The sequence below is a fragment of the Nelumbo lutea genome, chromosome 7 (genome assembly GCF_056320005.1).
Source record: "Nelumbo lutea isolate HS-2025 chromosome 7, American lotus-T2T, whole genome shotgun sequence".
Lineage (NCBI taxonomy): Eukaryota > Viridiplantae > Streptophyta > Magnoliopsida > Proteales > Nelumbonaceae > Nelumbo > Nelumbo lutea.
In genome coordinates this window covers 593600-610279 of record NC_142690.1, presented here as the reverse complement: position 1 = coordinate 610279, position 16680 = coordinate 593600, and the positions used below count along the sequence as shown (strand labels likewise).

Here is a 16680-nt window from a genome sequence, read left to right as displayed (position 1 = left end):
CTTTAAATACACAAGCATCATAAGTGCCCCTTTGACGTTTAAATTTTAAAGTTATCCAACAAAACATGATAATAATATGATAAGATCAACATACTTGCATGGACCTAAAGAGTGTAGATAGGGACACACTACCAAGGTCACAAACAACTCTTAGAAGAGCTCCTGATACCATTTCCAGGTCAAAGGCTAGGGTGCAGGGTGCTGGATCCATTCTCGCAGCAGATTCAAGCTTGAGCTTTGAGCAAGAACGATTTTTTTTTTTTTGAGAATATGGATTTTTTTTTTCTTCTTTTTGACTGATGCTTAAGTAGCGCTTTTTTTCTGCCAACAAAACCAAATCCAAACCAATACTATTCACTCCACCTCAAAATTATTAGCCCCACCGTACAGTGGGATGAATTTCAAATATGGGGGCCGTAATTTCAGAATTCTTCAGTGGAATGTAATGTACTTCTCCGAAATTTAAATCCTCCTTGGGTCAGAATCAGATGGCAATAAATGGAAGACCTGGGCATTGAATACTAACGAGTCTTTTTTTGACATCTTGATCTCTTTTTACACCTTCAAGTTGGAACTTTGAAGTCAGGACTCAGGAAGTACGCCCCTTGAGTTTTGACAGAACTCTCTCAGAGAGTTGGTACTATTATTTTTTTAGGTACATAAGAATTGGTCAAATTCAAAAGGCTTAAATAATCACCTGTTCTGTACAAGTTCACACAAGCAGATAGCATATGTCCACGCAATCTGGTCCTTTGAAAAGTAGCAGGTAACAGGAGAATAAGATAAGCGTTGTCAGTCAAGTAAACCATTTCAGGGAATGAAGCGCACAATGAGAAAATAAGAAAAATCATTTCAGGGATTTTCAAACAAGGCACTAGGTTCTATAGAAAATAGACAAAGTGAACATATATTCAGCTTATCCAAGAAAGGACTATGTACAGAAGGAAAGGGAAGAAACCACCAGAAAATCCAACTTAAAAGAGGAAGGAAATGGGAGACTACATAGATGTCTTCAGTTGTCATCCGTATGAGAAGCATTTCCTGCTGATGCTGAAGAAGATGATTGTGAGGAAGAATTGCCATCATTCTGGGATCCTGACATAGAAAATAACCCATTAAAAGGCCATGGAATAGGAACCCAAAACCTTCTTCCATTTCCATTCCCCCCTTCTTCACTTCCTTCTCCGCCACGGGGACCGACACCACTACTGTTTTCACCCCTATTCTCACTATTGCCAGACCCATCTGAAGCAAGCTTAAATTCATCAGCAGGAATTCGAAACCTACAAATTGGACAAGAACTATGAAGTTTCAACCAAGGAAGAATACACCCACTATGGAATTTGTGCTTGCAGGGCATCTCCTTTGCTTCTGTCCCAATTTCTAAGTCATCCAAACACACTGAGCACTGCAAGTTCTCTGTGATTTTTACAGTGGGCATTGCTTCCACTGCCTCTTTCTGTGCCGGTGGGGTCCCATATCTGTTGGGATCATTCTCTGCCAAATGCTGCAACAAGAGATCCAGACTAGATCCGAGGAAGTAATCACCCAAGGAGCTGGGGGCATTTTGTCCCTGGTTTTCATTCTGGTTGGTATCAAACAAGCCTTGAAGAATTATGGCCTGATTAAAAGGATTGACCAGGATGACAGGATCTCTCTCCCTATCACTCTCAGAATTCTCCATTTCAGATGCGATACCAGAAGCACGGAGGCTTTGGAGCAAATTAAACAAGGCAGCTGAGATTGCAGCCGAATGTCTTCTTCTCCTTCGAAGAAAAGATTCAAGCTCTCGTTCTTGTTCAGATCCACCCTGCTGGGCCTCTTCATCACCGTCTTCCTCTCTTCTGAATCTTCGGCGGCGAGTACCACCCATCATCCCAAGCAAGATTGGAGCCCAAAGAGAAAGAGCTCGATCAGATCCTAGATCATTGTCATTGTCCTGCTCCCTAAAGCTATCCATTTCTTCCACAAACCCACTCTCGCAGAAAGGGCATTTGATTTCTACTTCCATGACTGGGTTCACCAGTTGAGAGCACATGTGACACCAGTACCTGGCCACTGGAGCATCACCCATCTCTCCCTCTTTGCAACCTTGAAAAAAAAAAAAAAACCCACCTCAGAAAAGCACAAAGAAGAACGGGTTCCTGTAAATTTCAAACCAGCCCAACAAGCGTTTAAAAGTTTAAAAAGAAGAAAAACCAACAAGCATAAACTCTCAGATCCTTTCTGCCTTCCATAGATGACTATAAAAAAAAGTCAACAATCAGGAACAAAAAACAACAGTTCTCGTGATCGATCAGAAATGGGGGTGGGGGGAGTAAAATAAACGATCTACAGCTTTTCTTGTCTTCAGTTATTGCAGAACCTAAAAAGCATAAAGATACAAGCAAAGGAGATCCCTTCTCTTAATCAACCAGAATTGAAATCGTAGCAGAGATAAAAAATCAGCCACAAAAAAAAATGATTTCATCAAGCTACATGGGGGGAGAGAGAGATCGTACCAAGACAGAGGATTATTCGCGAGGTAGATGCGAAAGCAAGGAAAAATCAATAGAAATCACAGCTTCAGAGATCAAGCCCACCAACAGAGAAAATTCCTTCAGCAAGACCAAATCCAACAACAGAAGGGAGATTTGGGAAACATAGAGATGCCTAGAACGGGTACGTAAGAGATTTAAATGTATCAGCAATCTAAATAATAGAAGAATCTGGAACAAAGATTAATAACCACCATATTCTTATTGTATGAAACACAAGAGCGAATTGACACGCAATTTACCCAAAAAAATAAAAAGAAAAGAAAAGGCCCTCTTATTTTATTTTTCTGGAAATTGAAGGATTGTGGCAGAGAGATTTTACCTGCTGGCAATTTTACCTTTGGGATGGTTTTGGTTGGATTCTATGGATTTTGGTGGAAGAAAAGGAAAGAGGAAGGAAGTTGCAGAGAAGAATTAGTACCCAAACGCGCATACGCATTCCTCCTTCCTCTTCTTCTAAAAATTTTTAACCCTCCTGAGTCCTGAGTCCTGACTTTTAATTTTTTTTTCTTTTCTTTTTTCTTTTAAGAATTGACCTGAAATATGAAGCGTTTAATGAGTGGGGTCTAGCAAAGAGTGGGGCCCAATCAAGGATTTATCATTTTATATATGCACAGTGAAGAAGATAGACTTGAATTGATTGGTTGGTCAAAAATAAAATAAAAAAAAGAAGCTAATTTTTGCTGCGTGGGTTGCTAGCTGAGGGTTCAGGTTGAGCTGATGAGCTCAGCCGTTGAAATAAAAAGCATGCTAATACATATATATTTTAATAGAGAGTAAAGCTGTGAAGGAGGAGAGAAAGAGAGAGAGAGAGAGAGAGAGAGGGGTGGGGGGGTTAAGATAAGAAGAAGATATTAGTATTTATTAACTATTACGATTATTAGCTTTCCTTTACTAAGTCCAAGACAGACGCGTATGGTGGTGCTGGGATTTCGTTTTCTATCGTGGAAAGCGGGGACGGCCGGCCCCTTCACACCCTCAAGAAGCCTCAACAATTTTATTTAGGGTTTTTAGCATATGAGGGCAAATTTTGAGGTTTAATATCAATAAAAGTAATATATTTAAAAAGTTTTCAAAAATAGGTCAATAAAGGAGAAAAATACTATTAATCATTTCCTTCTTGCCATTTATTCATCACAACCGTCGTCTGCCACCACCCACCACTACCTGTCACTGTCGTTCGCTATTGCCCACCGCCGCCTTTGCCTATCGTCGCCTCTGGCAATGTTGCCGAATGCGGTCGGAGGTAGAGGTGGCGGCGGTGGCATTGGTGGTCATTCCTCTACTCGTCACTGCTATCACCTCTGTCTCCACTCATCTCCGACAACGTTGTCGGAGGCAGAGGCGGAGGTGGCGGCGTTGCACAGGGAAACCACCAGTGCCGCCACCCGCCACCTTTGCCTTGTGCCACCTCCGGCAACGTTGCTGGAGGCGGAGGCGATGGCGAGTGGCAGCGGATGATGGTGGCAGGTGGTGGCAGACAACGGTTCTGATGAACAAATGACAAGAAGAAGATGATGAACAATATTTTTGCCCTTTATTAATATTATTTTTAAAAAGTTAACCTATTTTTGAACTTTTTTAAAATATATCACTTTTATTGATATTAAACTCCAAAGGTTGCCCTTATATACTATTATGACTGCATTAGCAACTTCAAGTTTAAATCAGCCCCCCACAATGTCTTATAGCACATCTCCGCCATGTATTAGAAACATCTCTCCGATGATAATATCAAGAATGATGATGTTATCATCGGAAAATATTTCCTATAGCAGGATGTGCTGTGGGACATTGTGGAAGGCAGTCTTGTGGTGATTGGAGGGGTCTGATTCGGTCTCAACAACTTCAATCCTAGAATTAGTGGTTTATTAATAATTAATTCCAGAAACTTCTTGGCTTCGTTGTCAACCCTGTAATGTTAATTAATTAAGAATTTTGTCACGTGAGTCTCATTAATGGCATACAATTAGAAATGTGAGTGTGCGGTGAGAATTGAGAAATGAAAGTAGAAAGCGAAACAGGAGAGAGGAAGAGGTAGATAGAGAGAGGAGGGTATAATGAAAATAGGGAGAATGAGTATAAGGGGAATGCATCTGACCGTGAATTGATGTCAAATTCACGGGTAAGATGTAGTTTATAGGGGAGAGGGCTAGTAATAGGGGGGCTGGAATTCAGAATTCTGCATCATATGTATCGTACTTCTCCGATGAAAATATGTGGTCCTTGATAAGTTCCTCTCTCATCCTCACAACCTCTCATAAGTGGTTGAGTAATGTCAATCCTCACAACCTCTCATGAGTGGTTGAGTAATGTCATGTATTGAATAAATTTAACATACTGACGGAGAGAGAGAATAAAGGAACCGACAAGAGACGAGTAGATGAGTAGATGAACACGTCCAACACCTACCTTGTTTTAAACATCTACCGGGAAAGACAGAGAGGTCACAACTCACAACACTACTACATTTTTCAGACGCACCACTACCATCCCAGATTCTCTCTCATCATTTGGTCTGGTTCTGTTAAGTCCGGTCTCACAATGTTTAAAATTTTGATACAATCTGTTTAAAATGTATCATATTTTTTGGTATATGATACATTTATTCTAATATATTTTTAAGAAATTATTTTTAATAACCAAAACACATAAAAATAGGCCCCTCTAAAATTTTGAAAAAAAAATAAAAAAAATATACAAGATTCAAATTATTGGTACATTCCTTTTGGTCGGAGAGAGAGAGTCCTGAGAGTGGGAATTAATCACTAATATGCAGACAAAAATCCATTTAAGGCACCACTAATAACCCCTTTCTCAAAATCAGCGATTGTAAGAATCGAATCACATCTATGCTAGAACAAACCAATTGAGTCACCTCTCAGTTGGTCATTGAAAACCCTTGAAGAAAGCCAGGAATACATGTTAATTAGATAAATGCATAAGCATGTAGCTTTCAAATAGAAAGACATGGGAGCAAGGTGGCGTATCGGACAAATTGATATCCTTTTTTTTAATTTCTTTTTGAAACAGGTTCGGAGGGGCGGTTTAAGTCTCCTCCACACTCTGAACCGGTTAGACCTCCGATACACTCATTATAAAGACGTATCGGAGGGGTCCCGGAATGATACATATCGACCAATATGGGCCGACTTTGAACCTTGGAAGGAAGTATGACAAAATACATTATAGGGCCCTAACCCAGATTCTGTACCAAGCAACATGCAAAAGGAAAAGGGGGGTGCCAATTGCCAAACCTGAAAATGAGTTGGAAAATCTAAGTTGTTGGAACGTCAGAAGGGAATATTTGCTACTACAGGTGCTGCTTCACTCTTCCACTTCAGATTCCAAAATTCTTGACATTAGTGCTCATCAGCTCAAATAGAAATTCTTGAATTTATTAAGAGGATGAGGAGATCCATCTGAATTCTGAACACAGCAATAATAGACAATACCACTAAAATCTTGCACCGTGGTAAGAAATAAGAAAGAAGAATATCTTCTGTTCAAAGTGTGGGAGACATGGTGAGGTGGGGTGGGACCTGTTTAGTTTTTCAGTGGTGGGACTGGGTCCTGAAACTTCAATTATTATTGCTCCCTCTCTTCCCTCCCAGAAGATCAAGTCTCATTCTCAATCTCATTGTTTGTTGTCCTTGTGTGCTATCTGTATTTTGGCCATTGAAATAGAATCTGTGCGTGGCTTGCCAAATTGTGACTTGTGAGATCTACACGGTGCTAGATGCGGACACTGGTGAGTGGTGACTGGACAGGTCGGTAGGGTCCATAGGGACCAAGGGGAATAGGGGATGACACTTGATGGACTACTAAGCTAAGGTGGACCAAGGCAATGTGTTTATGCCTATATGGGGCTGTGGCCTGTGGGTGTGGGTACAAAGTACACTCACATACTCTCATGCCCCCACTCCCAGACTCTCACCCCACCCACAAAGAAAAGAGGGAAAGAAACGGCAGCAGGAGATCAAATGAATAGTATGCTTGCATTCTGCTTACAACAAACAAAACAATTCACGAAATCACACAGTAGTTCATCAAGGATTATTAGAAACTAATTGGTGTATATATATACGGTTGATTGATTTGACGATTGCACATTCTTTACTGCATTTTCAGTATATATGTTGGGTTCTTTTGCCTTCCTACTTGCTGTGATGCTAGGAATTGCCCAAGTTATTTTAATTGTTTGATTTTAGAATCACAGTTTCAGGGCATATATATTATCTTTTAGTCATTTGCAGTGTAACAAGTGTGAAACATATGGATGTTACGGATCATTTGATTTAATTGCCTTAATTTTAAACTACAAACCCATTTATATAGTTCACACTTCACAGTAATAACTATAATGAGGATGAGGATGATCACATATTCAAAATTCATACAGGATTCACACTAGTTACCTTGTGAGCGCTTCAACCGTTGGTTCACTTGTTTGCTTGATTATTTATTCAGTGCTGTGCTTGCTTGCTTCACTGAGCGTTGCACCATGTGTTGACGACGGTTTTCATCTTCATCAACCATTCGCGGAAAACAGAATCCATCCTATACAAATAGGGGTCCAGAATCATGGTATTGATGCTCTTCAACTTGTTGAAGTCTCTCTCCCAAGCTTCACCTTCTTCAATTCTCTGACTCAACTTCTGCACTAATCCTTCTTGGGTTATTATCTCTTGGTCCTTTATGTGGATCTCTGGGATGTGTGGTATCTTATGCCAATCCTCACCCATCTCCACACACCGTTGCTCTAGATGTGGGCATCGCCAAATAGACAAATACTCAAGTGCACGTAGGCATTTCACTTGTTCTGGCAATGACATGAGATTTGGGCAGTCCCAGATTGACAACTCACGAAGCGATGTGAGGTTTCCTAACCACTCTGGCAAAGCCATTATGCTGGGAAAATCCTGTATATGCAGATCTGTTAATGAAGTAACATGCTTAAGGCCCTCAGGCAATGAAATTAGCTTAGGACAATGCCATATCCTGAGGGTCCGAAGGTCTCTGAGGTTCTGCTTGCCTACATCTGGCAAGGAGACCAGCTCTGAGCATCCTTCAAATGGTAAGGTGTTGTAAATCCTGTGCTAGATAAGTTATCTTAGTACAGTTCAGAATTGACAATTCACGAAGAGAGATCAAACCTTGTATCTCCAGCAAAGACGTCAGGCTAGAGCACCCCCAAATGCTTAAAATCTCAAGATCAGCAAGGTTTTTCAATCCTTCTGGCAGAGTCATCAATTCATCACATGTCTCAATATGCAATGACTTCAAAGCTATAAGATTTTCCACCTCCCTTTGCAGGGACTTGTGAAAATTCACTAATCCGAAGAACGGAGAGAGAAGTTAGCCCTGCAACTGACCTCAATAGCAACTCATTGCTATCCCTGAGCTCCAGTTCTTCAAGAGATGCAAGTTGGCATGGGATAGTTGCCAACTTGGGGCATCCGGAGATAGACAATTTGCTGATGCAAGGTAGTACCTCTGTTCCAAATAGACTCAACCACTCCTCCAAATTTGGCATGTCACAGAGATTAAATTGTTTGAGTGATGGGAATCCACTTACATCACCTTCTCCATAGAGTTCAGGGCCAACAATCTTCACAGCATCCATACCTCTTATGTCGAGAACCTTTAGGAAGGTAAGCTGCCCAAGAGGCGGGAGATGTTCACACCTCATGCAATCATTGAGTAAAATCTCAACCAAATTTGAGAGAAGTGTACCCATTAACCATTCAGGAAATTTTACACCCATATACCTATTTATATGGAGCCTTTTCAAATTTATGTGAGGTTCAAGCCATTCCGATGCATGGTCATAATATTCACCCAAGTTCATGGAATCATAGTTATGGTTCCATGACAACTCCAAGAAGCGAAGGTTGTGTTTCTCTCTCGATTTTGCTTGCTTGGCCTCCCTTGCATATCTTAAATTCTCAAGGTTTTCGATAGTTAGTTCACCTTGAAGATTTAGCCCCTGCAGCATAAGTTTTCCCAGTGCTACAGGCATGCAGGTCAATTGTGGCAATGATCAATTTTCAGATGTCTAAGGCCAACAACGTTTTTCATGTCTTTGGGCAGTTCTCGGAGTGCATAGCAATGGGAGAGTTTCAGTGTCTGCAGATTCCACAAGGAGTCGACAGATTTAGGCAATACTTCAATGTTAGTGTGAGAGAGGTCAAGAAGCCTTAGGTGTTTCAACTTGCCTACCGAATTAGGCAAGCTGTTGATATTGGTGCAACTTAAATCCAAGGAGCGTAAATATCTGAAACTTGAGGCAATCTTATCAGGGACATCCATGGTGTTGGTTCGGCTGTTTTTAGTGTTGATGTTAGTCATATTTGTGTCTTAAGTTCTTAGTTATTGGGCCTAAACTTGTTTAATGTTTTATTTGTTTTATTTGTCTAGGTGTCCCATCACTAATCAGGGGCATTCTAATCCATTCATGTAACATTATTTTATAATCATCTATAAAAGATTGTAGGGCTGGCTTAAGTGAGTATGCCGCCTTTCTCAAAACTTCTTCTCTTCTTCCTCTTCTTCTTCTTCTTCTTCGGCTGATATGTTCCAGCAAACATGGTATTAGAGCACTAATCCGTCTGTCTGGTTACAGCCGCCACCTTTCTCTGCTCTTCTCTATTCCTTTTTTTCCTCTCTCTCTCTCTCTCTTTCTCTCTTATCTTGGTCGCTGTGAAGAAACCCTAGGGCTGACCGTAGAACACAGCAAGGTCTGTATCTAGGGTTTCCCTTGGTTGTAGGGCCCAAGGGGAGTTTGTTCCAGAAACCGATGTCCTACTAGACACCTTGCGGCAGGTAGTAGCCATTCGGCTGCTAAGAGAGATCTGTGTGGAACAGATCTAGGTGGAAGGACTGACTTCGACAGTCCTAGTACAGATCGTAAGGGTGATCCCAGTCTACGACAACAGAAATCAAAGCCCAGTCTAGTCCAGAAGAGTTCAGCACAATACAGAGGCGGATTGTTCTTGGTTTCAGACCTGTTACAAGGGGTTCTCAGACCTGCAACAGCTTTGGTAAGTCTGAAATAGTGTTCTTTGTACTGAGTTTTCAATTGTGATCAATGTAAGAGGAAGGAGATGTTTTCAATATCGGGAGAAGTGTCTTCTAGGGATAATAGAACTGGTGGGAGGTCTCCTAATCTGGAAAATCCAAATCTACACAGCTTGCAGATCACCAGTGTATTGTTGGACGAATATAACTTCAGAGAATGGTCTGTTTCAGCCATGCTCTTCATTACTTCCCGGGAACTTACGGGTTATTTAGATGGACAGAAGAAGGAACCTGTAGTGGGTAGTGCGGAGTATGCAGTATGGCGTAAGGAAAATATTACTGTTATGTCCTGGCTGCTTGCTTCGATGACTCCAAGAGTGGCCAGGACTGTTCAACACTTTCCTACTGCTGCTGAGATTTGGGAGAAAGTCTCTAAAACTTATGGACAGAGAAAGAACAATGCCAGAATTTATAGGCTGAACCAAGGCATTGCTGCATTGAGACAAGGAGATATGACAGTTGCAACGTATTTGCAACCCTAGAAGGACTATGGGAAGAACTTGATCATCATCTTATTCTTGATTGGGAGAATGCAAAAGACAAGGAGAAGCATGACAAACAAAATGAAGAGGGTAGAGCCTTTAAGTTCTTGGCTGGTTTAGACCCAATATGAGAGCATAAGGTCTCAAATTCTAGGAAATGATGAAATGTCAGATTTACACCATGTCTATTATCTAGTAAGGAATGAAGAGCTTAGGAGGAAAGAGATGCAAATTGACACTCAAATACAGCCAGCTGAACAGCCTGTTGAACATTCAGCCCTGATTTCTTCAAACCAAAAGGGGAGCAAGCATTCAGACAAGAGGCATCTTAAGTGCTCTCATTGTGGTGGTGAAAGGCATGTAAAAGAGACTTGTTGAGTTCTTTATCCTCATCTGAAACCAGCTGCGTTAAGGAAAGACAAGAAGCCCCAGAAGAATCAAACAGCAATTGGGAACCATGTTACTAGTCACAGTGGTGATAGCTCGAAGAACACATCTACAGTTGCATCTTCTCCCATGGGACAGACTGCTAATTCCTCCACATCCGGGTCCTTGGTTTCACTGCTGATGAGGTAGAGGTCCTTAGCCAGGCCCTAACCCGTCTAAGGACTAATTCCCTTGCTTCCACCTCTCTTGCCAGATCAGGTATTGTCTTTGCTTATAGCACAACTAATTCTATAGACTCTACTTCTTGGATTATTGATTCCGGTGTAACTGGCCACATGACACACATGTCCTCTTTATTTTCTTCTTACCAATTGATGTCTGGCCAAGATAAGATGAGAGTTGTTGACGGTTCCCTCTCCACCATCTCTGGGAAGGGAGGGTTGACCTAAGCAAGAACCTCTCTCTTAAATCTATTTTACATGTTCCAAATCTTACTTCCAATCTCTTATCTGTTTCGAAGCTTACAGTAGATGTTCAAGACTGCTATCAGCCTTGAACCCTAATAGATTTCAGGTTCGAAAATAGGAGAAAAAGGTATAGAGGAGGGAGGAGAAAGAGTAGAGAGAGCAGTAGAACACAAGAATTGAAAGGAATGACAGAATCTGAATATTCTGCGCCGCCACTTTTATTTAGTATTTATAGGTTATGCTAGTTACATGAGAAGGGCAAATCTGCCCTTGGTATTTACATAACAAATAAAACAATATAAATTTAAAATATAAATAACAACTGGAATAACAGATTGACCATCAACTAACCCTAGGAAACAGAATAGCCGACTTACGGTACTCATCGTCTATGTGGATGATATGGTGATTACAGGGGATGATCTGGAAGAGATAAAAAGATTAAAGGAGTTCTTGGCTTATGAGTTTGAGATCAAAGACTTGGGCCATCTGAGATACTTCCTTGGAATTGAAGTTGCTAGGTCACAAGAGGGCATTTATATATGTCAGCGGAAGTATGCCCTTGACCTTCTAGGGGAGACAGGTATGATGGGGTGTAGACCAGCAGATACTCCAATAGAACAGAACCATGGTCTACATGTCAGTTGGAGAGGACTACCTTGATAAAGAAAGATACCAAAAACTGGTAGGGAAGTTGATATATCTGTCTTTCACTCGACCAAATATTGCTTATGCTGTACATGTTGTCAGCCAGTTCATGCACTCTCCAAAGATTCCTCATATGAGAGCAGTGGAAAGAATTCTTAGGTACTTGAAGACTTGCCTAGGAAAAGGAATTCTATTAAAAAAACACAATAAAATTAAGATTGAAGTGTATACTGATGCAGATTGGGCTGGGAGGAAATCTGGTTACATGGCGAAGTAAAAAGCAGAATGTGGTTGCTAGATCAAGTGCAGAGGCTGCATATCGAGCTCATGGTGTTGCTGAACTACTGTGGCTTAGGACCCTTCTTGTTGAGCTCGGGGTAAAGGTCTAGTGTCCACTTAGGCTGTACTGTAACAACAAGGCTACCATCAACATTGCAAATAACCCAGTGCAACATGATAGGATGAAGCACATTGAGATTGACCGACACTTTGTTAGAGAAAGAATCGTTTCAGGAGAACTATGCATTCCTTATACTCCTTCCGAGATGCAGATTGCAGATGTGTTAACTAAAGGACTAGCTTCAATGAAGTTCTCAGACTTACTTGGCAAGATAAACATGACTGACATCCATGCTTAGCTTGAGGGGGAGTGTTGGTTCAACTGTTTTTAGTGTTTATGTTAGTCATATTTGTGTCTTAAGTTCTTAGTTATTGGGCCTAAACTTGTTTAATGTTTTATTTGTCTAGGTGTCCCATCACTAATCAGGGGCATTCTAGTCCATTCATGTAACATGATTTTATAATCATCTATATAAGATTGTAGGGCTGGCTGAAGTGAGTATGCCGCCTTTCTCAAAACTTCTCTTCTTCTTCTTCTTCTTCGGCTGCTATGTTCCAGCAAACACATGGATTCCTGTCTTTCAGTCATCACCAATAGAAAAGTATGCAGCTTCTTCCCATTATTATATAGTGATTGGGGGATTGTCGATGCCCTTCTACTACAGATCAATGAGGAATGACGAGTTGTTTTAAGGATAGTTTGTTCCTTGTCTGCCTCTAGAACTGAGCACTCAAACCTAGCAACAAACTGGACAAGATCATGCATGAGGTCATGCATCTTGCATGCAACTATGTTGCTGTCATCATCTTTCTTTGCATCTTGAAAGAATGACCTCCACAGTAGAAAAGGTGTGCTGGGAGATAGGATAACACTAATAAAGTTGACCCTAGCAAACCTCCCTGTGTACTATATGTCAGTCTTCAAAATGCCGGAGGGAGTAAGCAAGAGCATTGAAAAATTAATAAGGGACTTCTTATGGGAGCCAGGAGAAGAGAAAAGAGATCACAAGGTGTGCTGGGAGATAGTCAATAGAGATAAAAAGTTTGGGGTTCTTGAAATAGGAAATATGCAAAAAAGAAATTTATCTCTACTAGGGAAGTGGCTATGGAGAATGCCAAAAGAAAGAGAGAAACTATGGGCAAGGGTGGTGGTGAGTATACATGGGCTGTTGGACAATGGATGGGATGCTGGATCACTGCAACGGGCTACCAGAGCTTCACCTTGGAAGGCCATACAAGCAATCCTACATTGTTTCTTGCTTCTTGTAAGGTATGAACTAAATTCTGGCAACTTAATCAAATTTTGGAATCAAATCTGGTAATGGGAACTCCCCTTTGAAAGACATATACCCCTCTTTGTATTCTTTATCATGTTTCAAGAGTGAGCCCATTTCAACTTTATTAGTCCCTTCAAACTCAGTCAATGGTTTTGATTGGATCTTTGGCTTTAGAAGAGGATTAAGGGATTCAGAAATTGATAGTGTACTCTCTTTAATCCAAAACCTTGAAGGAACTTTCTTTGATCCTGATAAGTTTGATGAAAGAATTTGGACACCTTCCTCTTCGGGCCTGTTTTCCTATAACTCCTTCAAAGTGTTAACCCAACTTCCCCTTAGTCCCCCTCAATCTTTTCCTGTTGAGGTATGGTGCAAGCCTATCCCACCTAGGATTGCGGCTTTTTGTTGGATAGTTGTACATGAAAGAATAAATATTTTTGACTGGCTACAAAGGAAGAGGAAAAAGTGGTGCCTTTCCCCACACTGGTGTGTTCTTTGTAAGGCTAAAAGTGAGACTTGCTTTCATTTGTTTATTACTTGTCCGTTTGTTGCTGGTATTTGGGAATGACTTTTTTCCTTATTTGAATGCAGGTGGACACCTCCGGATGACATCAAAAGTCTCTTTGATCCAACTTCCTGTCCTTCGCTGAAGAAGATAGGTAACATCATGTGGAAGAGTGCTAGGGCAGCAATAATCTGGGTAGTGTGGCAAGAAAGAAATGCAAGAATTTGTAGAGAAAAGGAGAGAACAAAAGAGGCCATGATTGAACCAATTCTGATTAGAGCGGCTCAATGGCTGAAATCCTTAGGAAACTTCTCACATATATCCATTGATGATATCATTAGAAACTGGAAGATAGTGGCGGATTCAAATGTCAATAAGCAGCCTGCTATTCCTATCTGGACCCCTCCTGAAAGAGGATTTATAAAGCTTAATTTTGACGGCAGTAGCATGGGAAACCCAGGAAGGTCAGGAATTGGAGGTGTATTCAGGGATGAAGAGGGTAAAGTCTGTGCATTATTCTCAGACCCAGCAGGTGAAGGAGACTCACTAAGAGCGGAAGTAATGGCAGTTATGAAAGGAATGCAAAAGGCTACAACCATGAATGCTAAAAAGCTAATCATTGAAGGGGATTCCAAACTGGTAGTGGCTTGGCTACTGGATGAGGAAAGTAGGATGTGGAAGTATAATAATGAGAAGAAAAAATTCAGATGGATCACAAAGGACATGGAACTGGGAATACAGTGGGTGAAAAGAACAGCTAATTCAATGGCTGATGCACTGGCCAAGCAAGGGGTTGGGAGAATTCAAACATTTTGGGCACAACTGTAATTGTAATTGTAACTAAAGTTAAAGGGGAGAGATAAGAGAGCTTGTCTCTCTCTCACTTTCTCTTGCACACTTTCCTTAAAATTCAATGAAGTAATCAGTTATTCATGAAAAAAATATGACCTCCACAGTAGATAGTTGAAATAATCGTTACCAATATCTTCAAGATTTCTGCTTTCATGGTATGGTTGAAATTGAATGTAGCCTTCTGCCATCCAAAGCTGGATCAGTTTCTCCTTGTCAATGACATAATCCTTTGGGAATACTGAACAGTATGCAAAGCACTGCTTCAAATGTGATGGTAAATGTTTATAATTCAATCTCAAGGCGGGTAAGATTCCATCTCTTTCCTGAGTCTGAAGTAATTTCCAAATATGGCTGTCCTTGATGAACAACCACTCTGCCTCATCCTTCTTAGAGTGCATCAAGCTTCCCAGAGTGTTTATTGCTAAAGGCACACCACCACACCTCTTAACAATTTCCCTCCCAATTGCCACCATGTTGGAGTATCTTCTGCTCCTCCAGGTGCAAAGGCACACATCTTGAACAAGGACCAGCAATCTTCTTCCGATAGCCTTCCCAAATGACAAGTAGGAAGTGAACCCATGATGGATGCAACTTCTTCACTAGGACTGGTTACAATGACTTTGCTCCCCTTTGCACCACCCCTTAACAAAATTCTTAGCCTTTCCCACTTGTCATAATCCTCACACCATACATCATCTAAGACAAGTAAAAATCTCTCCCCACTCAATACCTCCGAAAGACGAATCTGTAGCAGATCCATGTATAAGAGGTCACATTTGTTCTTAGATGCAGATTCTATAATTGCTCTAGTGAGCTTTCTGACGTTAAAATCCTCAGCCACACAGACCCAAATTCTTAAATTGAAATTTTCTTTGACCCAATTATCATTGTAAAATAATTGAGAAAGAGTCGTCTTACCTAACCCCCCCCCCCCCGGTGCCAACTATGGGAATGACAGAAATATCATCCAGATTACCCAACCCAGTTAACATATCCACAATTTTTGTTTTATCTTTCTCTTCCTAAAGCTTCAGATTCAATGATAAAGGAGTGAGTCTGTTGTCTCTCATCATCCTCATGTTGCTTATTTAGACCCCCCTCCCTGAAGTGAAAATTAATCCTCTCTACAGCAATTGTAATTAGTCTCTTATTGATCTCCTTTGCCCTAAGGCCCATCTTAATATGAAACGCAACTGGATTAGAAGGTGAAAAGAAGCTACGTACCCGGCGCTTCATGTGGTTCTCAGTATCAACTTTTAGTCGTAGAGCCTCTGTTGCAAACTCATCCAACAGGTTATCTGCATCATAAACCACATCTTTAAGTTTAGTCAACCAATTCCCCACCGCTTTATCCTTCACTTGTCACTCCTCTGCGTCTTCAAGCACAGCTAGAATGGTTGACAGCGCACTCTCTAGCTTCTCTAGCTCCTCCTTAGCTGTTGACCAAAGCACATACTCTTCAACAATAGGGGAAGCTAACTTATGAAACAAAACTGGTAGAAAAGAGGATAGAATTACTTCTGACATCTGTATTTTCTCTTCAATCCTCACTTCTCACAAGGAGATTCAGATTTCTAAAGGTACAGAAGATATTGTTTTTCATTTTCCTTTCTATGTTATGTAATTTGGAGGTTTTATTTTCATTCGGTGACCCCATCATCAACGTATTACCACATAAAAATAAAACAGGGAGACTTGCAAGTCGTCTCTTTTTCACCTACCATTTGGATTTGGACCTCGCTTCGTTTTTCTGGCTGCCCCATGTAAATGTAACTTAGATGATGAGAGTATCAATTAATTTCCCGGAAAACTGATATCCTTGAATGTATGACCTTGGTTAAATAACTTATCCATCAATTTATAAAAGTACTCTCATAAAAGTGATTTTGTAAAAGTGCTCTCATAAAAGTGATTTTATAAAAGTGCTTTTATAAAAGTACTCTCATAAAAGTGTTTTTATAAAAGTAAAAATACTTTCATAAAGTGCTTTTATAAAAGTAAAAATACTTTCATAAAGTGCTTTTATAAAAGTACCTTTGTAAGTGTTGTTATAAAAATATTTTTGTAAATGTGTTATTATAGAAGTATTTTTATAAAAGTGCTTTC

General features: G+C 40.6%; 2 pseudogenes across 3 annotated transcripts; both read right to left on the bottom strand.

Moving 5' to 3' along the window:
* Positions 1 to 830: 830 nt before the first annotated feature.
* LOC148844473 (E3 ubiquitin-protein ligase SIRP1 pseudogene) lies at positions 831 to 3369 on the bottom strand (annotated as a pseudogene). Of its 2 annotated transcripts, none has more exons than XR_016102503.1 (3): positions 2860 to 3369; positions 2502 to 2652; positions 831 to 2091 (listed from the first exon to the last, which is right to left on the bottom strand). The product of XR_016102503.1 is annotated as an E3 ubiquitin-protein ligase SIRP1 pseudogene, transcript variant X1 (transcript). The 2 variants fall into 2 exon arrangements; XR_016102504.1 differs by having other exon boundaries at positions 2876 to 3115.
* A 3460-nt stretch (positions 3370 to 6829) lies between these two features.
* LOC148844472 (putative disease resistance protein RGA3) lies at positions 6830 to 16247 on the bottom strand (annotated as a pseudogene). Its single transcript, XR_016102501.1, has 3 exons — positions 14671 to 16247; positions 12507 to 12773; positions 6830 to 8862 (listed from the first exon to the last, which is right to left on the bottom strand). The product of XR_016102501.1 is annotated as a putative disease resistance protein RGA3 (transcript).
* Between the last annotated feature and the right edge of the window lie 433 nt (positions 16248 to 16680).